Raw genomic sequence first — 26555 nt, forward strand, 5'->3', positions numbered from 1 at the left:
GTTCTTCTGATCATTTTGACCCCACGGGGTGGGATCTTGGGTTGGAGCCCCAGATCGAGGGAGATTATCAGTGGTCTTGTATGTATTCCATTTCCTAATACTTGCTCCCACAGTTGATTTCTTCAAACCAAGCTGCTTACCTATTGCAGATTCAGTCTTCCCAGCCTGGTACAAGTCTACAATTTTGTTTCTGGTGTTCTTTGACAGCTCTTTGGTCTTGGCCATAGTGGAGTTTGGAGTGTGACTGTTTGAGGTTGTGGACAGGTGTCTTTTACACTGATAACAAGTTCAAACAGGTGCCATTAATGAAGGTAACAAGTGGAGGACAGAGTAGCCTCTTAAATAAGAAATTACAGGTCTGTGAGAGCCAGAAATCTTGCTTGTTTGTAGGTGACCAAATACTTATTTCCCACCATAATTTGCAAATAAATTCATAAAAAATCCAACAATGTGATTTTCTGTATTTTTTTTTCTCATCTTCTCTGTCATAGGTGAAGTGTACCCATTAAGTCGGAGAACTTGCACAATTGGTGGCTGACTAAATACTTCAGTCATATGTTTCCTGAGGCTATGGTCTTCGGAGAGGGGCTAGTGAAATTTGGGCTTTTCTCTCTGTAGTGCAACAGAAGTCCAAGTGGAGTGAGCATGGAGAGAAATCCGTTCCAATACTTCTCATTTTGCTGGTATACAGGTTGGCAAATGTTGTTGTGGGTTTCAGGTGAGACATTGGGACATTATTGTGGGCTATCCATTTTGAACTGTGAAGCTATCTGAAGAAGATTAATGAAGAAATGCCAGAAGATTGAGTGCCGGAGATGGGAGGCGGTTGGTCAACTGTGCCTGTAATTGATGAACTTCTTGTTAATCCAACCGTTGTGTCAGATTTCAAAAAGGCTTTACGGCAAAGGCATACCATGCGATTATCTGAGGACAGAGCCCAGCAAAAACCTTACATACCAGCCAAGTAGATTAGTCACAAAAGTCAGAAATAGCATACAATTAATCCCTTACCTTTGATGATCTTCGTATGGTTGCACTCACAAGACTCCCAGTTACACAATAAATGTTGGTTTTGTTCGATAAAGTCCCTCTTTATATCCAAAAACCTCAGTTTTGTTGGCGCGTTTTGTTCAGTAATATAATGGCTCAAAGGCAGTCACAACAGGCAGACAAAAAAATCTAAATACTATCAGTAAAGTTCGTAGAAACATGTCAAACAATGTTTATAATCACTCCTCGGGTTGTTTTTAGTCATAATATTTCAACCGGACAATAGCTTCGTCAATATAAAAGAATAGAGGTGCACTCTCGGTCGCGCGTAGCAAACAGCTCTGGGGACTTCCCACTATCCACTGACTTAGAGTGGTCTTACTCCCTCATTTTTCAGACTACAAGCCTGAAACAATTTCTAAAGACTGCAGTTCTTATGGCTTCCACTAGATGTCAACAATCTAGGTCCTAACCATTGACATACTGTATAGGCAGGCAAGAGAAAAGCACCCACAAAGATATCCCACTTTGTGGATGGATTTTACTCAGGTTTTCACCTGCCATATCGGTTCTGTTATACTCCAACATTATTTTAACAGTTTGAAACTTTAGTGTTGTCTATCCAAACCAATTATATGCATATCCTAGCTTCTGGGCCTGAGTAAGAGGCAGTTTACTTTGGGAACGCTTTTCATCCAGAAGTGAAAATAGTGCCCCGTACCCTAGTGAGGTTAAATAAAGATTGTTTGAAGAAATGACCAAGTCTCTCTCAGCACTGAATTTCCACGACAGTACACACTCACAAAAACAATATACTGCATTCTTCTTTCAGACTAAATCTGTCTTTTACACACAAAGTAAAACACACACACGTGCCACACAAAACATACTGCATTCTGTCTTTCATACACAACATTTACAACACAAACACTGTTCTTCTCTTCCCTTGTTCACTCTATCCCTCTCTCCCAGCCCCCTCTCTCCCAGCCTCCACTCTGCCTGTCAATGGAGGATGGATATGTCACCTCTCCCTTCCCTCTCTCCATTTCTCCCTCTCACCATCACTCTGTCCCATTTTTACACCAATCTGAGCACTTCTCCCCAATCAGCCGCTCTCTTTCTCCCTCTCTCCATACCCACTTTTTCCCCCTCTCCATCAGTCTCATCTCAACAACAACACTATTCCCTCTCCAATCATCCTCTGCAATCAGCAGCCTTTCTCCTCTCCTGACTCCGAGCACTCCATTTCTAAGGCAGACCAGGCCATACAGTGAATTGCAGCTCTAATAGCAAGCCATATAGAGGACAGTATGCATACAGTGGAGAGAACAAGTATTTGATAACCTGCAAAATCGGCAGTGTTTCCTACTTACAAACCATGTAGAGGTCTGTAATTTTTATCAAAGGTACACTTCAACTGTGAGAGACGGAGTCTAAAACAAAAATCCAGAAAATTACATTGTATGATTTTTAGGTAATTAATTTGTATTTTATTGCATGACATAAGTATTTGATACATCAGAAAAGCAGAACTTAATATTTGGCACAGAAACCTGTGTTTGCAATTACAGAGATAATATGTTTCCTGTAGTTCTTGACCTGGTTTGCACACACTGCAGCAGGGATTTTGGCCCACTCCTCCATACAGACCTTCTCCAGATCCTTCAGGTTTTGGGGCTGTTGCTGGGCAATACGGACTTTCAGCTCCCTCCAAAGATTTTCTATTGGGTTCAGGTCTGGAGACTGGCTAGGCCACTCCAGGACCTTGAGATGCTTCTTTCGGAGCGACTCCTTAGTTGCCCTGCCTGTGTGTTTCGGGTCGTTGTCATGCTGGAAGACTCAGCCACGACCCATCTTCAATGCTCTTAATGAGGGAAGGAGGTTGTTGGCCAAGATCTCGCGATACATGGCCCCATCCATCCTCCCCTCAATACGGTGCAGTCATCCTGTCCCCTTTGCAGAAAAGCATCCCCAAAGCATGATGTTTCCACCTCCATGCTTTGCGGTTGGGATGGTGTTCTTGGGGTTGTACTCATCCGTCTTCCTCCAAACACGGCGAGTGGAGTTTAGACCAAAAAGCTCTATTTTTGTCTCATCAGACCACATGACCTTCTCCCATTCCTCCTCTGGATCATCCAGATGGTAATTGGCAAAGTATTTCAGATGGGCCTGGACATGCGCTGGCTTGAGCAGGGGGACCTTGCATGCGCTGCAGGATTTTAATCCATGACGGCGTAGTGTGTTACTAATGGTTTTCTTTGAGACTGTGGTCCCAGCTCTCTTCAGGTCATTGACCAGGTCCTGCCTTGTAGTTCTGGGCTGATCCCTCACCTTCCTCATGATCGTTGATTCCTCACGAGGTGAGATCTTGCATGGAGCCCCAGACCGAGGGTTGTTGTCCATCATCTTGAACTTCTTCCATTTTCTAATAATTGCGCCAACAGTTGTTGCCTTCTCACCAAGCTGCTTGCCTATTGTCCTGTACCCCATCCCAGCCTTGTGCAGGTCTACAATTTTACCCCTGATGTCCTTACACAGCTCTCTGGTCTTGGCCATTGTGGAGAGGTTGGAGTCTGTTTGATGGAGTGTGTGGACAGGTGTCTTTTAATCAGGTAACGAGTTCAAACAGGTGCAGTTAATACAGGTAATGAGTGGAGAACGGGGGATTCTTAAAGAAAAATGAACAGGTCTGTAAGAGCCGGAATTCGAACTGGTTGGTAGGTGATCAAATACTTATGCCATGCAATAAAATGCAAATGAATTACTTAAAAATCATACAATGTGATTTTCTGGAATTTTGTTTTAGATTCCGTCTCTCACCATTGAAGTGTATCGATAAAAATTAGACCTCTACATGCTTTGTAAGTAGGAAAACCTGCAAAATCGAACGTGTATCAAATACTTGTTCTCCCCACTGTATGTGTCCCTCTATGAGATCATCCTCACTAGTCTGTAGTGCATGGCCACCATTCTTTACCTGATGAAAGGTATAAATGATGACTATGTTTATGCCTCTTATTTAGAGCTGCGATGAATGAGCATTTTTACGGACATATTCAATCAATCCTTATACCAGTCTGCTGTTCCCACATGCTTCAAGAGGGCCACCATTGTCCCTGTTTCCAAGAAAGCCAAGGTAACTGAGCTAAATTACTACCGCCCCGTCATCATGAGGTGCTTTGAGAGACTAGTGAAGGACAATATCACCTCCACCCTACCTGACACCCTAGACCCACTTCAATTTGCTTACCGCCCAAATAGGTCCACAGACGACGCAATCGTAACCACACTGCCCTAACCCATCTGGACAAGAGGACTACCTATGTGAGAATGCTGTTCATCGACTACAGCTCAGCATTTAACACCATAGTACCCTCCAAACTCGTCATCAAGCTTGAGCTCCTGGGTCTCGACGCCGCCTTGTGCAACTGGGTATTGGACATCCTGACGGGCCGCCCCCAGGTGGTGAGGGTAGGTAACAACATCTCCACCCCGCTGATCCTCAACACTGGGGCCCCACAAGGATGCGTTCTGAGCCCTCTCCTGTACTCCCTGTTCACCCACGACTGCGTGGCCATGCACCCCTCCAACTCAATCATCAAGTTTGCGGACGACACTACAGTGGTAGGCTTGATTACCAACAACGACGTGGCGGCCTACAGGGAGGAGGTGAGGGCCCTCGGAGTGTGGTGTCAGGAAAATAATCTCACACTCAATGTCAACAAAACAAAGGAGATGATTGTGGACTTCAGGAAACAGCAGAAGGAGCACACCCCTATCCACATCGATGGGACAGTAGTGGAGAGGGTAGTAAGTTTTAAATTCCTCGGCTTACACATCACGGACAAACTGAATTGCTCTACCCACACAGACAGTGTCGTGAAGAAGGCGCAGCAGCGCCTCTTCAACCTCAGTAGACTGAAGAAATTTGGCTCGTCACCAAAAGCACACAAACTTCTACAGATGCACAATCGAGAGCATCCTGTCGGGCTGTATCACCGCCTGGTACGGCAACTGCTCCGCCCACAACCATAAGGCTCTCCAGAGTGTACTGAGGTCTGCACAACGCATCACCGGGGGCAAACTACCTGCCCTCCAGGAAACCTACGCCACCCGATGTCACAGGAAGGCCATAAAGATCATCAAGGACAACAACCACCCGAGCCACTGCCTGTTCACCCCGCTATCATCCAGAATGCGAGGTCAGTACAGGTGCATCAAAGCAGGGACCGAGAGACTGAGAAACAGCTTCTATCTCAAGGCCATCAGACTGTTAAACAGCCACCACTAACATTGATTGGCTGCTGCCAACACACTGACTCAACTCCAGCCACTTTAATAATGTGAATTGATGGAAAATATATCACTAGCCCCTTTAAACAATGCTACTTAATATAATGTTTACATACCCTACATTACTCATCTCATATGTATATATTGTACTCGATACCATCTACTGCATCTTGCCTATGCCGTTCTGTACCATCACTCATTCAAATATCTTTATGTACATATTCTTTACCCCTTTACACTTGTGTGTATAAGGTAGTAGTTTTGTAATTGTTAGGTTAGATTACTCGTTGGTTATTACTGCATTGTCAGAACTAGAAGCACAAGCATTTCGCTACACTCGCATTAACCTATTGTGACTAGGGGGCAGTATTTTCATTTTTGGAAAAATAACATACCCAAAGTAAACGGGATATTTTGTCAGGACAATATGCTAGAATATGCATATAATTGACAGCTTAGGATAGAAAACATTCAAAATTTTCCAAAACTAAAAATATTGTCTGTGAGTATAACAGAACTGATATTGCAGGCGAAAGCCTGAGAAAAATCCAATCCGGAAGTGCCTCATGTTTTCAAAGCTTTGCGTTCCAATGCGTCCCTATTGAGCAGTGAATGGGCTATCAACCATATTACTTTGTCAACGTATTCCCCAAGGTGTCTACAATATTGTGACGTAGTTTTACGCATTTATGTTGAAGAATACCCTTAAGCGGCTACATTATGTAAGTGGTCACCTGATGGCTCTCAGAGTGTTTCTCGCGTAAAATACAGAGGTAGCCATTTTTCCAATCGGTCCTACTGAAAAACCAATTGTCCCGGTGGATATGTTATTGAATAGATGTTTGAAAAACACCTTGAGGATTGATATTAAACAACGTTTGCCATGTTTCTGTCAATATTATGGAGCTAATTTGGAATATTTTTCGGCGTTTTCGTGACCGCAATTTCCGGTCGATTTCTCAGCCAAACGTGAAGAACAAACGGCGCTATTTCGCCTACAAAAATTATATTTTTGGAAAATAGGAACATTGGCTATCTAACTGGGAGTCTCGTGAGTGAAAACATCCGAAGCTCATCAAAGGTAAACGATTTAATTTGATTGCTTTTCTGATTTTCGTGATCAAGTTACCTGCTGCTAGCTGGACATAATGCTATGCTAGGCTATCGATAAACTTACACAAATGCTTGTCTTCCTTTGGCTGTAAAGCATATTTAGAAAATCTGAGATGACAAGGTGATTAACAAAAGGCTAAGCTATGTCTCAACATATTTCACTTGTGATTTTCATGAAGAGGAATATTTTCTAGTAATATTTATGTCCGTTGCGCTATGCTAATTAGTGTCAGTCGATGATTACGCTCCCAGATCCGGGATGGGGTGCCACTAACAACTGCTAACCATGTGTATGTGACAAATTTGATTTGCTTGGTATGCCAATAGCGCCATTCTAGTACCTCACTGGGGCCTCGCTCCATGGGGCCTCGCTCCATGACAACAATGACCTCTATATCAGGCAGTATGAAAAGAAGGCCTGGAAAATTGTCAATGACCCCAACCACCCAAGCCATAGAATATTTTCTCTGCTGCTTCTCGTTAAGAGGTACCGGTCCATCAAGTCTGACACCAATAGGCTCTGGAACACAACTGATAAATGTCTAACCAAATAGCTAAATGGACAGAGTTTACCTTCTATCTTTATTGGCCTTTTATTTCAGGATCTATAGGTATTCACTGGACCCTACACACACACACACACACACACACACACACACACACACACACACACACACACTGTAACTCCAATAGAAACACCCACTCCATAATTCTCACTCATACTTAATATGGAAATTCAGTGGCAAGAAAAATGTGTGTGAGCCTTTTGAAATACCTGGATTTCTGCATAAATTGGTCATCAAATTTGACCTGATCTGCATCTAAGTCACAATAGACAAACATAATGTGCTTAAACTAATAACACACATTTTTGTATTTTTCTTGTTTATATTGAATACATCATTTAAACATTCGCAGTGTAGGTTGGAAAAAGTATGTGAACCCCTAATGACTTCTCCAAAAGCTAATTGGAGTCGCGAGTTAGTTAACCTGGAGTCCAATCAATGAGATGAGATTGGAGATGTTGGTTAAATAATCCCCCTCCTCACACCGACCCGCCCTCTCCACCAGCTCGGATTTTACTGATATGTGGTTGTCCTCCCACCTAGCTATCTTAAGTGTCTGCTAAATGAGAAAAATGTAAATATTGAGATGAGTGAGATGCATGTGCACGGGTTGGCTTCATGCTCCACAAGACCAAAACAATGGATTAGTTGAGCCTCGCGCTTCAACGCTCTTGGTTATTGCGTAAATTGACCTACTATGCTGTTTATTTTCTGCCTCTACGTCTTATCGCTGAGTCTACCTTTAAAGTATTTAGATACAGTGGGGCAAAAAAGTATTTAGTCAGCCACCAATTGTGCAAGTTCTCCCAATTAAAAAGATGAGAGAGGCCAGTAAAATGTTCATCATAGGTACACTTCAACTATGACAGACAAAATTAGATTTTTTTTCTCCAGAAAATCACATTGTAGGATTTTTATTGAATTTATTTGCAGATTATGGTGGAAAATAAGTATTTGGTCAATAACAAAAGTTTATCTCAATACTTTGTTATATACCCTTTGTTGGCAATGACAGAGGTAAAACGTTTTCTGCAAGTCTCCACAAGGTTTTCACACACTGGTATTTGTTGCTGGTATTTTGGCCCATTCATGCAGATCTCCTCTAGAGCAGTGATGTTTTAGGGCTGTTGCTGGGCAACACGGACTTTCAACTCCCTCCAAAGATTTTCTATGGGGTTGAGATCTTGAGACTGGCTAGGCCACTCCAGGACCTTGAAATGCTTCTTACGAAGCCACTCCTTCTTTGCCCGGGCAGTGTGTTTGGGATCATTGTCATGCTGAAAGACCCAGCCACGTTTAATCTTCAATGCCCTTGCTGATGGAAGGAGATTTTCACTCAAAATCTCATGATACATGGCCCCATTCATTCTTTCCTTTACACGAATCAGTCGCCCTGGTCCCTTTGCAGAAAAACAGACCCAAAGCATGATGTTTCCACCCCCATGCTTCACAGTAGGTATGGTGTTCTTAGGATGCAACTCAGCATTCTTTGTCCTCCAAACACGACGAGTTGAGTTTTTACCAAAAAGTTATATTTTGGTTTCATCTGACAATATGACATTCTCCCAATCTTCTTCTGGATCATCCAAATGCTCTCTAGCAAACTTCAGACGGGCCTGGACGTGTACTGGCTTAAGCAGGGGGACACGTCTGGCACTGCAGGATTTGAGTCCCTGGCGGCGTAGTGTGTTAATGATGGTAGGCTTTGTTACTTTGGTCCCAGCTCTCTGCAGGTCATTCACTAGGTCCCCCCGTGTGGTTCTGGGATTTTTGCTCACTGTTCTTGTGATCATTTTGACACCACGGGGTGATATCTTGCGTGGAGCCCCAGATCGAGGGAGATTATCTGTGGTCTTGTATGTCTTCCATTTCCTAATAATTGCACCCACAGTTGATTTCTTCAAACCAAGCTGCTTACCTATTACAGATTCAGTCTTCCCAGCCTGGTGCAGGTCTACAATTTTGTTTCTGGTGTCCTTTGACAGCTCTTTGGTCTTGGCCATAGTGGAGTTTGGAGTGTGACTGTTTGAGGTTGTGGACAGGTGTCTTTTATACAGGTAACGAGTGGAGGACAGAGTAGCCTCTAAAGAAGAAGTTACAGGTCTGTGAGAGCCAGAAATCTTGCTTGTTTGTAGGTGACCAAATACTTATTTTCCACCATAATTTGCAAATAAATTCATTAAAAATCCTACAATGTGATTTTCTGGATTTCTTTTTCTCATTTTGCCAATTGAAGTGTACCTATGATGAAAATTACAGGCCTCTCTCATCTTTTTAAGTGGGAGAACTTGTACAATTGGTGGCTGACTAAATACTTTTTTGCCCCACTGTATGTCTTGAGTTTCTGTCTCTTTCTGAACACAGGAGGGCACTGTTGCACTATAAGAGAGGCAAACTGAGTGGAAAAGCATTGTATCAAACTGCCATGGACATACTGGATAGCATACTTTTTGGAAGCCCTTTAAATCTTAATTATTGACCAAGTACATCAAAACAAATGTTAATTCATTCATTAGATGATCTTGCTGTAGTTGAGTTGATTGACCCCCCCCACATACACATTTCAAAATAATTATTGTTCCTCTTCCTGACAAGTGCAGAGCTGAACACTGTCAAGTGTGTACTGTTTCCTTCTCTATCTCGCTCTCCCCTTTTCTATTTCCCTCTCCTTACCTAAATGTATTCTGTCACACGCATTCTGTTGCCTCTTTCTTGTGAAATGTAACAAAAAAGAAAAACAGTCCAAAACAGAAGGTCTTTGGCCAACACAAACTGCCTAAATGTGTGCTATTGTTTAATGCTTTAATGAATGAGTGGCTGGGTATGGTCCCATCCATTACACCTGGGCTTAGTCCCAAATTCCCTATATAGTGCACTATATAAATGACACCCTATTCTCTACAAAGTAATACAATTTGTAGGGAATAGGGTGCCATTTGGGATACACTCCTGGAACATCATGCTGTAGGGCCAAACGAGTATGGGCCTAAGCCACAGCTAATCTATTCTCTCCTCTGTTCCTCTGTACCCCCAGCCAACCAGACTGGTCCTGTATTGACCCGACATCCCCGGTACACCATCCCACAGCATTATTCAGTACTGCTTAGATCCATCTCGCATCCCTCTACCACCCTGGATGTGGTCCTTCTTTCACTTTCTTTCTTTCTCGCTCTTTCCTTCTTTCTCTCCCTTTATGCTGTCCCCCTTTACCCGAGGACAACTGTAAAGCACAGAGCCCACTCCTGCACCAAACAACACCTTGAATTGGTTTTGTGTTTTTCTTAGTTGGTTTCCTGGAAGACTTGTTCAGTTTCAGAAATCAAAAGTAAGAATATTACACCCTTCCTCCCTCTCCTTTTCTTTTCCTCCTCTCCCAATTCACCTTTCCATGCCTCTATCTTTCTACAAAGACTAGCAGATCCAATAATTCAAGTGTAATTTGCTCAGCTGTATACAGTCATTGTGCCAGATATCATGTATTTACAGTATTTTTTCAATACTTTCTCAGACAAATCAAGGCAATTGAATGTCTGCCATGACCATTACCATGGTGAATGCAGTGTTACAAAGATGATTAATCAACAACCATGATTGATACCCTAGTGTTAAAGCATGTTCAATCATCTATACAAGTGGTGACTGATCCAATAGGCCCTCAGGTGGTGACTTGCTGAGGAATATAAAAGTAGCTCTCTGCAACTGAGGCGTACTCTGTACTGCAGTAAAATATGGTTGGACCCTCTCCTAGGGGGAGATTATCTCACTACTGGTGGTGACAGACAGCTTTATCCAGGTAACACAGGTCTAAGCCTGCTTCCCCCTGCAGAAAAATAATTATTCCTCTGAGTTTTTTAAGTATTTCTTGTATTTTTCATTTTATTTCCTTCTGCAGCTTAGGTGTCATTTTGGCATCCTTACCCCTTCTACAATATATATATAAATGTACGTGGACACCCCTTTCAAATTAGTGGATGAGGCTACTTCAGTCACACCTGTTGCTGACAGGTGTATAACATTGAGCACAGACCCATGCATTCTCCATAAAAAACATTGGCAGTAGAATGGCCTTACTGAAGAGCTCAGTGACTTTAAACGTGGCACTGTTGTAAGATGACACCTTTCCAACAAGTCAGATCTTCAAATTTCTGCCCTGCTAGAGCTGCCCTGGTCAACTGTAAGTGCTGTTATTGTGAATCATATCAGCACAAGAACTGTTAGTCGCGAGCTCCATGAAATGGGTTTCCATGGCCGAGCAGCCACACACAAGCTTAAGATCACCATGCACAATGTCAAGCATCGGTTGGAATGGTGTAAAGCTCGCCGCATTTGGACTCTGGAGCAGTGGAAACACGTTCTCTGGAGTGATAAATCCCACTTCACCATCTGGCAGCCCCGCGGACATATCTGGGTTTAGCGGATGCCAGGAGAACGCTACCTACCCCACTGCATAGTGCCAACTGAAAAGTTTGGTCGAGGAGGAATAATAGTCTGGGGCTGGTTCAGGCTAGGCCCCTTAGTTCTAGTGAAGGGAAACCTTAACGCTACAGTATACAATGAATTTCTACACAACTCTGTATTTCCAACTTTGTGGCAACAGTTTGGGGAAGGCCCTTTTCTGTTTCAGCATGACAATGCCCTCGAGCACAAAGCGAGGTCCATACAGAAATGGTTTGTCAAGATCGGTGTGGAAGAACTTGACTGGCCTGCACAGAGCCCTGACTTCAACCCCATCAAACACCTCTGGGATGAATTGGAACGTTGACTGCGAGCCATCGCCCAACATTAGTGTCCAACCTCACTAATGCTCTTGTGGCTGAACGTAAGCAAGTCCCTGCAGCAATATTCCAACATCTAGTAGAAAGCCTTCCCATAAGTGTGTAGGATGTAATAGCAACAAAAGGGGTACCATCTCCATATTATTATATGTTTTTTATTTAACTAGGCTTGTCAGTTAAGAAGAAATTCTTATTTACAATGACGGCTTACCCAGGCCATAATGAGAGAACACCCCACTCTGACCATTTTACTTGCCCTAGCAGAGCTGATTAGGCTGTTTTCATGTTATCCAGAGCTTTCATGTGAGAGACGCAAACTCGGTCTCAACCTTTAAGTCTTTACTGAAGACCTATCTCTTCAGTGGGTCATATGATTGAGTGTAGTCTGGCCCAGGAGTGTGAAGGTGAACGGAAAGGCTCTGGAGTAACGAACAGCCCTTGCTGTCTCTGCCTGGCCGGTTCCCCTCTTTCCACTGGGATTCTCTGCCTCTAACCCTATTACAGGGGAGTCACTGGCTTACTAGGGCTCTTTCATACCGTCCCTAGGAGGGGTGCGTCACTTGAGTGGGTTGAGTCACTGATGTGATCTTCCTGTCTGGGTTGGCGTGGCGGAGAACTTTGTGGGCTATACTCGGCCTTGTCTCAGGATGGTAAGTTGGTGGTTGAAGATATCCCTCTAGTGGTGTGGGGGCTGTGCTTTGGCAAAGTGGGTGGGGTTATATCCTTCCTGTTTGGCCCTGTCCGGGGGTGTACTCGGATGGAGCCACAGTGTCTCCTGACCCCTCCTGTCTCTGCCTCCAGTATTTATGCTGCAGTAGTTTATGTGTCGGGGGGCTAGGGTCAGTTTGTTATATCTGGAGTACTTCTCCTGTCCTATCCGGTGTCCTGTGTGAATTGAATTATGCTCTCTCTAATTCTCTCTCTCTCTCGGAGGACCTGAGCCCTAGGACCATGCCTCAAGACTACCTGACATGATGACTCCTTGCTGTCCCCAGTCCACCTGGCCGTGCAGCTGCTCCAGTTTCAACTGTTCTGCCTGTGATTATTATTATTTGACCATGCTGGTAATTTATGAACAGTTGAACATCTTGGCCATGTTCTGTTACAATCTCCACCCGGCACAGCCAGAAGAGGACTGGCCACCCCACATAGCCTGGTTCCTCTCTAGGTTTCTTCCTAGGTTTTGTCCTTTCTAGGGAGTTTTTCCTAGCCACCGTGCTTCTACACCTGCATTGCTTGCTGTTCGGGGTTTTAGGCTGGGTTTCTGTACAGCACTTTGAGATATCAGCTGTACGAAGGGCTATATAAATACATTTGATTTGATTTGATTTGGTGACTGTAACTGTGCTGCTGGCAACAATTTAATTACACTTTTTTTGCTGACATCTACTGACACCAGCCATATTGAATGGGTGTTGAGCATTTGTAAATTCATCGGTTATTCAGCGCTCTTTGTCACATAGACGAGATTACTCTGAAATTGGAGTAGATGGCCAGACTGAATTTACAAACAAACCCGACATGTATCTAGCTAGCTAATATTAGGCTATAGCTAGCTAAGCAAATGGATTTGAAATACGAATAATAATGTCTACACGTAACGTTATCTAGCGAGCCATCCAGCTAACTTAGCTAGGTTAACAATGAACCCTAATCACAACTCATGACGTTACTATCCTGCATGAATCTGCAGGTAGGTAACCAACCAGGTTCAATATTTGCTAGCTATCATTATAGCTAGCCAAGAAAATGTATCTTTCTGTCAAAATTATTAACATGTAATATCTGAAAATGTAGCTAGCTAGACTATCTTACCCATTTACATAATTCATGGTTGGACGCGTCTCCTGTCGGATGCTATGTTTGCCTTAGTTTGAAGTCGTAATCCAGAGGCAGGTGTTTTCTCCATCTCCTTAGCTATCATACTCAAATTTCCCTGATTTCAAAACTCAGTCCTCCAGAAAGTGGAGCTCAACACTTATGCAGTTTTAATACATGATACCTTTCAAAACAATCTGCGCTAGACATGATTACCTAGACATACTGACCAGCTTTTCTATTGCTAAACCAAATCGGCTCGTAATTTAACAATTTTATTCGTATTTACAGTAGGCAGACAAGTTTTTTATTAAGGCATATGAAAGTTCACGTTTCAGTAGGCATTTCTGCCATCCCAAAAAACGATGTTAAAACGGCTCTCCTGTGAAGTAGTGACCCGCAACATATGCCTAGTTTCCGGGAAACGGGTGTCAGAGAAATTCTAGAGGAAGAGAGAGACTGTAAATTCTTCCAACAACAGCTTTATTATAAGATTTGCAATAACGAAGCAATCAACATCATCAAGAATGGTTCAGAGTTGAAAGCATAACTTCATTTGGATAGGGGGCAGAATTTTCACTTTTGGATGAAAAGCGTGCCCAGAGTAAACTGCCTGCTACTCAGTCCCAGATGCTAATATATGCATATTATTAGTAGTATTGGATAGAAAACACTCTGACGTTTCTAAACTGTTTGAATGACGTCTGTGAGTTTAAAACAGAACTCATATGGCAGGCGAAAACCTCAGAAAAATCCAAACAGGAAGTGGGACATCTGAGGTTTGTAGTTTTCCAAAGCTTAGCCTACCGAATACACATTGAGATATGGATGAAGTTGCACTTCCTAGGGCTTCCACTAGATGTCAACCATCATTAGAAACTGGTTTGAGGATTATAGTATAAAGGAGGGGCTCATGAGACCTCTTTGAGTCACTGGTATGGCAGAGAGCCTCGGTCTCATGACGCGCGCACCCGACAGAGTTACCTCTCGTTCCAATGCTTTTCTGAAGACAAATGTTCCGGTTGGAACATTATTGATGTTTTATGTTAAAAACATCCTAACGATTGATTCCATACATCGTTTGGCATGTTTCTAAAGGACTGTAACGGACCCTTTCGAGTTTTTGTCTGGATGAAGTGCCTGCGCCTCATGAAGATGGATTACTGGGCTGAACATGCTAACAACAAGTGGCTATTTGGACATAAATGATGGAACTTTATGGAAAAAATCTGTCATTTATTGTCAAACTGGGATTCCTGGGAGTGCCTTCTGATGAAGAACATCAAAGGTAAGTGAATATTTATGGTGTTGGTTCTAACTTTGTTGATTCCAAAATGGCGGATATTCCTCTGGCCGTTTTGGGTTCTGAGCGCCGTTCTCAGATTATGCTTTTTCCATAAAGTTTTTTCGAAATCTGACACAGCGGTTGCATTAAGGAGAAGTCTATCTTTAATTCTGTGAATAACACTTGTATCTTTTATCAATGTTTATTATTAGTATTTCTGCAAAATCACTGGATGTTTTGGAATCAAAACATTACTGCACATAAGGCGCCAATGTAAACTGAGATTTTTGGATATAAATATGCACATTATGAAACATGTATTGTGTAACATGAGTGTCATATGAACAAAACGTACATGTATTGTGTAACATGAAGTCCTATGAGTGTCATGTGATGAAGATTATCAAAGGTTAGTGATTCATTTTATCTATGTTTCTGCTTTTTGTTACTCCTCTCTTTGGCTGGAAAAATGTCTGTGTATTTCTGTGACTTGGTGGTGACCTAACATAATCATTTGTGGAGCTTTCGCTGTAAAGCCTTTTTGAAATCAGACACTGTGGCTGGATTAACGAGAATGTTATCTTTAAAATGGTGCCTAACAGTTGTATGTTTGAGAAATTTGATTTATGAGATTTCTGTTGTTTGAATTTGGCACCCTGCAATTCCACTGGCTGTTGACGAGGGGTTCCGCTAGCGGAACAGGGATCCGCTCCCAGAGAGGTTAACAAACATAGCCAGGTCTCTGCTTTTAGAGAGAAAATGCAACTCCTTTCCGTGTATGTGCCAGTCAGCAGATAGTGTGTAAAAGGTAACTGGTTGTCTGTGCAGACTTTAAGATACCACGAGGTTGATAGACGGTTTAGCCCTCGGACTAACTGCATTCACAACAACAAACATTATATTGTACCCCTTTCTGCAAGGTTCCATACTTTCTGTAGATAGTAAACCCACAGGATTTCACATGCTGCGGTTTCACCCAAACGTCTCTTAGCTGTAAGCCGAGTTAAATGACTATGTCACACCAAGACAAGTGTGTATCAGGTTAGAAAAAACACTAACATATAACAATATTCTTTAAGCAGTAAAACACATTTGTATTACTTTTTTACTTTAGTTTATTTAGTAAACTCATTTTCCTTAAAACTTCGTTGTTGGTTAAGGGATTTTAAGTAAGCATTTCACGGTAAGGCACCTGTTGTATTCGGCGCATGTGACAAACACAATTTGATTTGTTCCAGTTTAGATGCTTTAAAAGTAGTCTCATATCTTAATCTGTCCAACCCTGGCATTCATTTTGGATGCCGGTTGCGTTTGAATTTTTCTCCAAACTTTGGATATCCCCACTTTGGCTGGTTCCAATAGAAATTACACATCGCTTTGCAAGCCAGTATAATGTGACTTGCAGGCCTGATGTGGTCTGACACCATTAGTTCAGGCCAGTATTTGGGTAAAACTTGAAATAAAGCCCTATGAAATATTTATTGTATTGTCTTAAAGAATTTAAGTTGAATGATAACATATTCGCTTACGATCTCAGTTGTTTAACCCTCCCGTGGTCCTGGGGTCAGGGTGACCCAGGTCCTGTGTGTGGAGGGCTCCCCTTTCTGTGCTCTGCGCTCGCGGGTCAGAGCAACCCAGGCCCTGTGTGTGGAGGGCTGGCGCTCTTGCGCTGGCGGGTCAGAGCGACCGTGCCAGCCACTGTCGAGGCGTGTGCCTTCGAGCATAGTAGAGAGTCTGCGAGTGTGGCGAGGCTGTGCCCGGCTCCCCGCTCTGCGCTCTGTGCTCTGGCCTCACCGCTGCAAGCCGCTACACAGGTCCGGACGTGCCTCGCTGTGTGCTAGAGAGCAGCCAAGTGTTAGAGTCGCGCTCGTGGCTCAGAGCAACCCTGCCAGCCACTGGCGAGGCGTATGCTGTCGAGCGTAGTAGAGTGTCTGCGAGTGTGGCGAGGCTGTCCCCGGCTCCCCGCTCTGCGCTCGTGGGTCAGAGCGACCCAGCCAGCCGCTGCACAGGTCCGGACGTGCTCCGCTGTGTGCTAGAGAGCAGCCGAGTGTTCTTGTTGCGATCTGCGCTCTGCGCTCGTGGGTCAGTGCAACCCAGGCCCTGTGTTTCCAGGGCTGGCGCTCTCCGCTCTGTGCTCTGCGAGTCAGAGCGACCCTGTCAGCCACTAGCGAGGCGTATGCCGTGGAGCGTACTAGAGTGTCTGCGAGCGTGGCGAGGTTGTGCGCTCGCGGGTCAGAGCGACCCAGCCAGCAGCTGCACAGCTCCGGACGTGCGCCACTGTGTGCTAGAGAGCAACTGAGTGTTCTTGTTGCGCTCGTGGCTCAGAGCGACCCAGCCAGCCGCTGCACAGGTCCAGACGTGCTCCGTTGTGAGCTAGAGAGCAGCCGAGTGTTATTGTTGCTCGGCTGGGTGGGTCGACTGCACACGGCTACACACGAGCGCGCAAGCGAGCCTCGTGCATTTTCGGGTCTCAGTCTCCAGATCTTGTCCAGTGTGGACCAAGAAGACTACTCGGATTGCCAGGAGGAGGAGGAGGAGGAAGAGGTTTTGGAAGATGAAGGCGGGGGGGGGGAGGAATACAACCCCGAGCGCTGCAAGGTCGACGATGCCTCTTCTCCCTCTTCTGAGGAAGAGCAGCCCGAGGAAGAGCCGCCCGAGGACGAGGACGAGCGCGAGGACCGCGGCGAGGAAGAGATCTCCTCGGCCCCGGACCAACGGGAGCAGCCGTTGTTGTCGAAAAACGGCAAAATCGAGTGGTCCCCCGTGGCCTACGGCCGCCGCCGCGGGCCCCTCACGATCTGCCACGCCGGGCCGGACCAGACTCCGGGCCCCACGGTCTATGCCGCGACACAGGCCCGCGACATCGCGTCCGCCTTCCACCTGTTTGTCACACCGGCGATAGAAAGGATAATTGTTGAAATGACGAACCTGCACAGGGCCAGAAAATACGGCGACGGCTGGTGACCCATGGACGCCACGGACCTGCGCGCCTATGTAGGGCTGCTGATCCTAGCGGGCGTCTACAGGTCCCGGGGCGAGGCCGCGGCAAGCCTGTGGGACACCGAGAGGTCTTTCACAGGTACTTGAGGCTGCTGCGATTCGACGACCGCCAGTCGAGACCCGCCAGACTCGCCACGGACAAACTCGCAGTCATATGGGAGGTCTGGGACCTGTGGGAGGCGCGGCTGCCGGCCCTCTACAACCCGGGGCCCGACGTGACGGTGGACGATTAACTGGTCCCGTTCAGAGGTACTGTGCGTGCGCGTGCGTGCGCACATGTGCTTATATGTCTATACAGAGAGGCAGTGCTGCCGTAGCAGTGGTACAAGCAGCGGCTCTAGCAGCGCTGGCAGCGTGTGTCACACAAAATTTGGCCCTTGGCCCCCGTGACACAGTAACCACACTAATGTCTTGTCCCCTTTCCGAAAGGCCGCTGTCCTTTCCGTCAGTACATCCCCAGCAAGCCGGCCAAATACGGCATCAAGTCGTGGGTGGCCTGCGACGCCAAGTCCAGCTACGCTTGGAAGATGCAAGTGTACACCGGCAAGGCGGCCGGCGGAGGCCCCGAGAAGAACCAGGGGATGCGCGTCGTCCTCGATCTGACAACGGGCCTGAGCGGTCGCAACATCACCTGCGACAACTTCTTCACCTCCTACGACCTGGGCCAGCGGCTCCTCGAGAGGAACCTCACCATGGTGGGCACGGTGAGAAAGAACAAGGCCGAGCTCCCGCCCGCGCTGCTCGAGTCCAGGGGCAGACAGGTCCTGTCCTCCAGGTTCGCCTTCACGCCCACCGCCACTCTGGTGTCCTACCTGGCAAAGAGAAACAAGAACGTGCTACTTTTGAGCACGCTGCACACAAAGGGCCACATTAGCGATCGCCGCGACAGGAAGCCGGCCCTCATCCTAGACTACAACTGCAACAAGGGCGGCGTGGACAACCTAGACAAGGTGGTGGGCACCTACAGCTGCAGACGGATGACTGCCCGCTGGCCCCTGGTCGTCTTCCACAACATCCTTGACGTGTCCTCCTACAACGCCTTTGTCATATGGCGAGAGATCAAGCCTGACTGGATGCCTGGCAAGCGGAACAAGCGCAGGGTGTTCCTCGAGCAGCTGGGAAAGGCACTCGTGAAGCCGCTGATCCAAAGAAGGCAGCATCTGCCCCGCACCGAAGCGGCGTCGTGATCAACAGCGCGAGGGCCCCGCCGCTGGCACGGCCGCTGCCCCGCCCGGCCACCGGGGCAAGTAAGAGGAAGAGGTGTCAGCTCTGCCCAGCCAAGAAGGACTCCAAGACACACTAGGTGTGCTGCAGGTGTAAGAAATACATCTACAAAGGCTGTTCACACGCCTACTGTCACACTTGCACACATTGGGCCTTTAGCCAGGACGGGACAGGGTGACCCGGAGGACGCGGGGACTAGACACAATACCAGGACAACGGGAGGGTTAAGGCCACATAACTAAAAATGAATGAATGTGTAATGGTGTAAATAAGTTGATTTTAAATTCCTGGATAAAACAAGTAATGGGGTTTTCCTACTGTGTATTTAAATATGATGTGCACTGAACCTATCACCCAAAATAAAGCACACTGCGTAATGATAAACTGCGTCTAATGGCTCCAATACAGTGGCAGCTGCATTCATATAGACGATATTACCATAGTCAATAACCGGAATGAATGTTGACTAAAGGATTGATTTTCTGCTATTTATGAAAGTAAGGGAAGAGCCCCCAGAAATTGACAAAAATGAATGGGAACATATTGGCACCATATGAAACATATACATGTACATGATGTCCAATCCACTCAAATGGACGGCATTTCATTCAAAGCTTATGACAAATGTCATATGACAACTGCCAAGTGTCACACAGCAAAAATACAATAGATGGCGAGCACGCTCCACAATACAGTTTCATATTACAAATGCAAATCAAGTCAAGACACATGGGTCAAATTTAGAAAATGTGAAAAAAATATTGCCCCTTAAAAAAGTGCTTTCATGACTGTTTTTCGAAATTCTTTTGTTTTTTTTGTTGTCAATTATACATGTATAAGAACTGTATGAACATACTTTTGTCATATTTTTTAAACTCCATAAGTAATATGTTATGTCCATTTGCAATATGATTTCATAGGAAGTCAATAGTCAAAAGTCAGTGAACCATTGCCAAATGCCATAAGAAATGTCCAAATGGAATATGAAAGTATGGAAAGTGCCAAATCAGGATGTTGTGTCCATTTGCAATATGATTTCATAGGAAGTCAAAAGTCTAAATCAAAAGTCAGTGAACCATTGCCAAATGCAATATAAACGTATTGAAAGTGCCAATAAGGATGTTTTTGTCCATTTGCCATGTACGATCATAGGAAATCGGTTTCCAAACCCAAAAGTCAGTGAACCATGTCCAAATGGTATTTATTCTGCCTAAATGATATATAGCACTATGTTAAGCCATGAATCAACCTAGATGGTCTATTTGTCAAGTATGATGAGGGAGAAGTGGGACCCCTTGCACCCCCCTAAAGGCATTAAAAAACGTTTTAAAATGTGCTCCTGGTAACCCATTCCAATCACCAGGCGCACGGCTGTCCATATGTTTCAATGGGCATTTACCATTACGAATTTGACATGCTAAAAAATACTGCAGGAATTCGAAATTGACTGGCCCGATGAACACGGGATGGCCGGGCAGGGATTCTGGTTCCTCTCCATCACTCGTTGGTGTTGATTTCACAATGTCAATTTGGTGATGGTCTATCACTGTTTAAACATATTGCAAATGGACAAAAGTCAGCCAGCAAGTCAGCATCCATCAGTCAATTAGATATCATTCTGACACCAAAAAGATACAAACTGACACAGCACCCACTTTTTCCAACTCATTTAGAAGCCAACTATCACACATTTCAGAGCAGGCAGAACATTCACAGCACCTTCTGTTTAACTCATCAACATACCAAATTATTATTATTTTATATAATTCACTTAGTAGGATAGTCCTCCCATTCCTCCTCTGAGGAGAATTATATTATGTTCATGTAACGTTCGTTGTTTGAGGGAGACCAAGTCGCAGGGGAGGTTAATGGTTTTGCGACTGCACTTTAAGAAACTTTCCATTTTTTTAATATTGTCCATATTGACCCACCTTCATGTCTTAAAGTAATGATGTTTTAAGATCTCTTTTAAATATATCCACAGTTTCAGCCCCCATCAGTTTATCTGGCAGGCTATTCCAGAGGCTAGAGACATAATAACTAAAAGCTGCCTCTTCCATGCCTCTTGGTCCTAGGCTTTGGGATAGTTAAAAGTCCAGTGCCAGTGGAGCTGAGGGACCTACTGGGTACATAACTTAAAAGCATGTCTGACATGTCTTGGGGTGCACAATTGTGGATTGATTAAAAACCAAAATAATCTTAAAGACAGGAGAGAATTAAAGTAGTCATGCCTGCTTGTAATAAAAGCATGGATGAGTCTCTCTGTATCAGCCTGAGAGAAATTGCCACACCTCTGCAATGTTCCTCAGGTGGTAAAAAGCTATTTTGGTCACATTCCTAATGTGTGATTCGAAATTGAGTTCAGAATCTAAAATAACACCTAGGCTTTTTAACTTGTGTTTTAACTTTATTGCCCGTGAATTAAAATGTGCAGCTAGATTCGCTCGCTGTGCTTCGGCTCCAACAATAAGTACCTCGGTCTTGTCTTGAATTAGCTGGAAGAAGTTGTGAGCCATCCAAGTATTTAAATCACTAATACAGTCTAATAATTTATCCAGGGAGCTAAAATCCTCTGGTAAGACAAAAATGCAAAGCAGAGAAAATCAATGGTGTGTTTTCTGATAATGCTGCCAAGGGATAACATACTGTATTCAGTGTATTCATAAAATATTCAGACCCCTTGACTTTTTCCACATTTTCTTACGTTACAGCCCTATTCTAAAATAATAAATAAAATCTCAATCTTACAAACAATAACCCAAATTAATTAAAAATCAAAACATATATATATCCCATTTATATAAGTATTCAGACCCTTTATTCAGTACTTTGTTGAAGCATTTTTGCAGGAATTACAGCCTCGATTCTTATTGTGTTTGACGCTACAAGCTTGGCACGCCTATATTTGGGGTGTTTCTCCCATTCTTCTCTGCAGATCCTCTCAAGCTCTGTCAGGTTGGATGGGGGGCGTCGCTGCACAGCTATTTTCAGGTTTCTCCAGAGATGTTCGATAATATTCAAGTATAATATAAGTTATTTCTGTTTTTAATACATTTTCAAAAATGTCTAAAAAACTGTTTTTGCATTGTCATTATGGGTTATTGTGTGTGGATTGATGAGGATCCTTTTTTTCAATTTATCAATTTTAGAATAAAATGTGGAACATTTGGAAGAAGTTAAGACGTCTGAATACTTTCCCGAATGCACTGTACATCTGGAAGCAGTCTCTAAGGTGCAGGGTAGAGTACCAGGTGGTAGCCAGCTAGTAACAGTGACTAAGTTCAGGGTACTTGTGGTGACTATTTAACAGTCTGATGGCCTGGAGATAGAAGCTGTTTTTCAGTCTCTCGGTCCCAGCTTTGATGCACCTGTACTGTCTCCTTCTTCTAGATTGTAACGGGGAGAACAGGCCATGGCTCGGGTGGCTGAAGTCCTTGATGATCTTTTTGGCCTTCCTGTGGCACCAGGTGCAGTAGACGTCCTGGAGGGCAGGCAGTGTGACCCCGGTGATACTTTGGGCTGACCTCACCACCCTCTGGAGAGCACTGAGGTTGTGGATGCTGCAATTGCTGTACCAGGTCGGTGATCCAGTCCAACAGGATGCTCTCAATGGTATAGAATCAATCAATCAATGTAGCAGCTTGTTAGGGTCTTAAGGGCCAAGCAAAATTTATTCAGCTTCCTGAGATTGAAGAGGTGCTGTTGTGACTTCACCACACTGTCTGTGTGAATGGACCATTTCAGGTTGTCAGTGATGTGTACTTCGAGGAACTTGAAGCTTTTTACCCTCTCCAATGCAGCCCTGTCGATGTGGATGGGGGCGTGTTCTCTCTGCTGTCTCCTGAAGTCCAGAGTCAGCTCCTTCACTTTGTTGACTTTGAGGGAGAGGTTATTTTCCTGGCATCACTCCGCCAGTCCCCTCATCTCATCCCTGTAGGCCTAATCGACATTGGAGGTAATCAGCGTTGTGTCGTCTGCAAACTTGATGATTGAGTTGGAGATGTGCGTGGCCAAGCAGTCATGGGTGAACAGGGAGTACAGGAGGGGACTGAGCATGCACCCTTGTGGGGCCCCCGTGTTAATGATCAGCGAGCATAGGTGTTGCTGCCTACCTTCACCACCTGGGGTCGGCCGGTCAGGAAGTCCAGGACCCAGTTGCACAGGGAAGGGTTCAGTCTCAGGGCCCAGAGCTTAGTGTTGAGCTTGCAGGGCACTATAGCGTTGAAGGCCGAGCTGTAGTCAATGCACAGCGTTCTTACATAGGTATTTGTCTTGTCCAGATGGGATAATACAGTGTTCAGTGCGATGGCAATTGTGGCATCCATGGATCTGTTGGGGCGGTCTGCAAATTGTGGTGTGTCTAGGGTGTCAGGTAAGGTGCCGGTAAATATGATCCTTAACTTCAGAATGACAGTAATGCTACATAATAATAATAATAATAATAATAATAATAATAATAATAATAGTAATTTAGTTCAGTTGCTTTCGCTTTCTTGGTTACAGGAACAATGGTGGACATCTTGAAGCAAGTGGGGACAACAGACAGAGATTAATTATGTTCGTAAACACTCCAGACAGTTGGTCAGCACATACTCTGAGGACGCAGCTTGGGACGCCGTCTTGGTCGGAGGGTTAACACACTTAAATATCAGTGGAGGCAGCTGAACGGAGGACGGCTCATAATAATGGCTGGAACGGAGCGAATGGAATGGCATCACATCAAACACATGGAAACACACTGACTCAACTCCAGCCACTTTAATAATGGGAATTGATGGGAAATTATGTCAAATATATCACTATCCACTTTAAACAATGCTACCTAATATAATGTTTACATACCCTACATTATTCATCTCATATGTATACATATATACTGTACTCTATCATCTACTGCATCTTCATGTAATACATGTATCACTAGCCACTTTAACTATGCCACTTTGTTTACATACTCATCTCATATGTATATACTGCACTCAATACCATCTACTGTATCTTGCCTATGCCGCTCTGTACCATCACTCATTCATATATATTTATGTACATATTCTTTATCCCCTTACACTTGTGTCTATAAGGTAGTAGTTTTGGAATTGTTAGCTAGATTACTTGTTGGTTATTACTGCTTTGTCGGAACTAGAAGCACAAGCATTTCGCTACACTCGCATTAACATCTGCTAACCATGTGTATGTCACAAATAAAATGTGATTTGATTTGATTTGTTTGATACCATTCTGCTCCACCATTACCACGGGTCCATCCACCTCAATTAAGGTGCCATCAAACTCCTGTGGCGAAGAAGAATTTTAGCTTGCCTGGGAGCAAGATCAATAAAATCAGAGCAACATCTGAGCAATAACATTGCTAAATACGTGTATGTTACCAATAACATCCAACATTTGATTGGATTTTATTTGAGATATCGGTGGCTGGCTTTCCGAATCCCTTCCGTGACTGTCTGGAATGTGCCAAATGGTGGAAAATGCCTCAACCGAGATTTTAGACCATGTTAGTTGAAAACTATTTTAAAAAAATAGTTTGCTGTTATTAAAAGAGACAAAAATTCTTGTCTCCTATTATTTAAAAAGATCTCTCATGGTTGAAATTCTCCAAATCATATCTCCTATCAGTCCTTTACTGTGATGGTAGATATTTCCTCATGTTAATGACCAATGTTGGAGTCCATGCCACATACGTCTGAGTCGTTCAATTGCGACTCCACTTTGTCCCTGTACTGTCGTTTTGCCTGTTTGCACAGCTGGTCTGCTTGTACACATCAATGTTCCCAGTCACCTTGCATTGGTTTTATGCAGTGGTTTGCACTTTCAGTTTTCCATCCATCTATGGTTTTTGGATTGGATAAGTTCTAATACTCAGTGGGAACAACATCCTCTATGCACTTCCTGATTAACTCAGTCACCAAGTCAGTGTATACATCAATACTATTCTCAGATGCAAACCGGAACATACCCCAGTCAACGTGATCAAAACAATCTTTAAGCATCTCTGTGTGTGTGTTCAGTGACTGAGTCCGATGCCAGGAGACCATTACAGTGCACCTGTCATGTCCTATTTACTTTATTTGTGATTAATAGGCTGTGTATTTGCAATGAGAAGCACATTCAGTCTGAGAAATAAATGCTTGTTTAATCTAAAATCGCATTGAATCAGTTCCCGTTCATCTTGTCTTGAGACTTTTCCGTAGCCCGCCACATGGACAGGGAGAGATATGGCAGTGCATGCGATGCAGTATACATCTGCAAACAAACGCAACCAGCTTGTCAAATCGACAGACCTATGTCTTTTCATATTCACGCGTCTTTGTGTGCACACACACACTCACACACAATAGACACTCACATGCAATTGCACACAAACAAGTCGCACACACACACTCTCTACTGTACGCACAATTGTCAAAAGTATATTGTTCATTCCTCTTGCGTAGTGGAGGCTGTACAAAATATGCACAGAATGGAACAGTTCCTCCTTATAGGTCCAAGCCTCTATAGGGGGAGGATTACAGATGCATTATAAAACAAAGTGTGAAATCAGTTAGCTCTTAAAGCAGCCAGATAATTTCAAGACCTTTCATTTTCAAGAGCCTTGCTCAACTCCTTGTGTAAACGTTGTACTACACAAGACAAACACATTTCACTATAATGGATGGGTTTACTAGTCTCAGCTGGAAGAGTTGCTCTTGGGATTTGATTGTGAGGATGTGGCACTCTACTTTTGCTTGGGTTGCAATAAAAAAGAAAGCAGCACATTGTGGTACCAAAGGTTTACAGTACACCAATAAGCACTCAATAATAAAGATTCATATGTGAAGATGCTTTATAGATAGATAATGCCACATCATACTTATTAATTCTTTATGTTACAACATGGTACAGCTCCAAGTGTAACTGAACACTGGGCACAGATGTCAATTCAACTTCTATTCCACATTGGTCAAACATAATTTAATAAAAATTATGTGGAAACAATGTTGATTCAAACAGTGTGTGTCTCTTTGCTGAGTTCAATTGGTGACTCCACTCCTAAGCTTAAAATGCCTACACCCATGCCATCGAATTGCTAGTTTCTAGGTGGTGGCGCTGGCTATGTTGTTGTCAAGAGAGTGGTCACGTGTTTTTCAAAGGCAGAGGATGCGAGACCAATCCCAATAGTTGGCTTGTGAGCAAGAAATACATACTATTAAGCAAGCAGTGTGACGTCCGTCACTCAAACATTTAGCTACTGTTGGGTTTGGAGAATATGAAATATACTTATTCGTGTCACGGAGGGAGAGAGGGTAATGTATGACGTTAACATTATGTCAGTATATGTTTTTGTTAGCAATCAGGGATCCTATGGGAGGGATCCTCTGGAAGTAGAAGAGACAGTCTGGTACCAGTCACCATGACAGCCACAAGTTTGAGTGAGCACTTTGGGGCAGAGGTCAGATGAAGTGAGGAATAACAGATATCACTAAGGTTATGTCT

At 44.1% G+C, this 26555-nt stretch overlaps 1 pseudogene; it reads left to right on the plus strand.

Moving 5' to 3' along the window:
• Positions 1 to 19242, plus strand: part of LOC110492869 (uncharacterized) — a 40411-nt pseudogene extending 21169 nt beyond the window's left edge.
• Positions 19243 to 26555: the final 7313 nt, after the last annotated feature.

The sequence above is a fragment of the Oncorhynchus mykiss genome, chromosome 16 (genome assembly GCF_057628025.1).
Source record: "Oncorhynchus mykiss isolate SJ-2025 chromosome 16, ASM5762802v1, whole genome shotgun sequence".
NCBI lineage: Eukaryota > Metazoa > Chordata > Actinopteri > Salmoniformes > Salmonidae > Oncorhynchus > Oncorhynchus mykiss.